The following is a 710-nucleotide window of genomic DNA, read 5'->3' as shown; positions in this document are numbered from 1 at the left end:
AAAAAAAAAAAAAAAAAAAAAAAAAAACCACAGGATCACAGGCAGACGTGGTGGTACACATTATAAGGATCACAGGCCTGAGCAGAGCCTGGACAATTTCGTGACTTACCAAGACCCTGTATCAAAACAAAATATTTTTCAAAGGGCTGAGTAGGTAATTAAATGCCCCAGGTTTAATGACCTGTACTGCAAAACAAATAACACAGGAGGTCACAGCCCAGGAAACCTAACGGATTCCAGGTCTCCTTCATTCCACAGCTAAGATACACTTTCTGCCTTTGGACACTTACAAACATTGGCAAAGACTAGGCCTTCAGCCTTCAGATCGGTCTCCCCACCCTCCCCAACTACACAGAGCAGTCAAGTCACCCTAGGATGGCAGGCCCAGGACTGAGTTGGCCAGTTCTCAAGTGAGGATGTGCTTGTCGCACGCATCTCATAAGGGTAAATTTTATTTATTTGGAACTTGTAAACATACAAAAAAAAATTAGAGATATACATTTAAAAGGAGAAACAAAATCACTGGTGGGAGTAGGGTAGAAAGCTCAGAGCTGGCACCCAAGGGCCCCTTTATTACATGGTGGAAAAGGCTCTCCCCTCTGAAGTTCCTTACAGCTTGACCAGCTGTTTCAGTCTCTGAGACTCCTGATTTGGCCAGTGACCCTCTTCATTTCTTATGTGAAAATTCTGTCTCTGTCTCTGTCTCTGCT

Source organism: Octodon degus, unplaced genomic scaffold, assembly GCF_000260255.1.
Source record: "Octodon degus isolate 3935 unplaced genomic scaffold, OctDeg1.0 scaffold00010, whole genome shotgun sequence".
In the NCBI taxonomy this organism is placed as follows: Eukaryota; Metazoa; Chordata; class Mammalia; order Rodentia; family Octodontidae; genus Octodon; species Octodon degus.
This window is presented reverse-complemented; position numbering follows the sequence as displayed.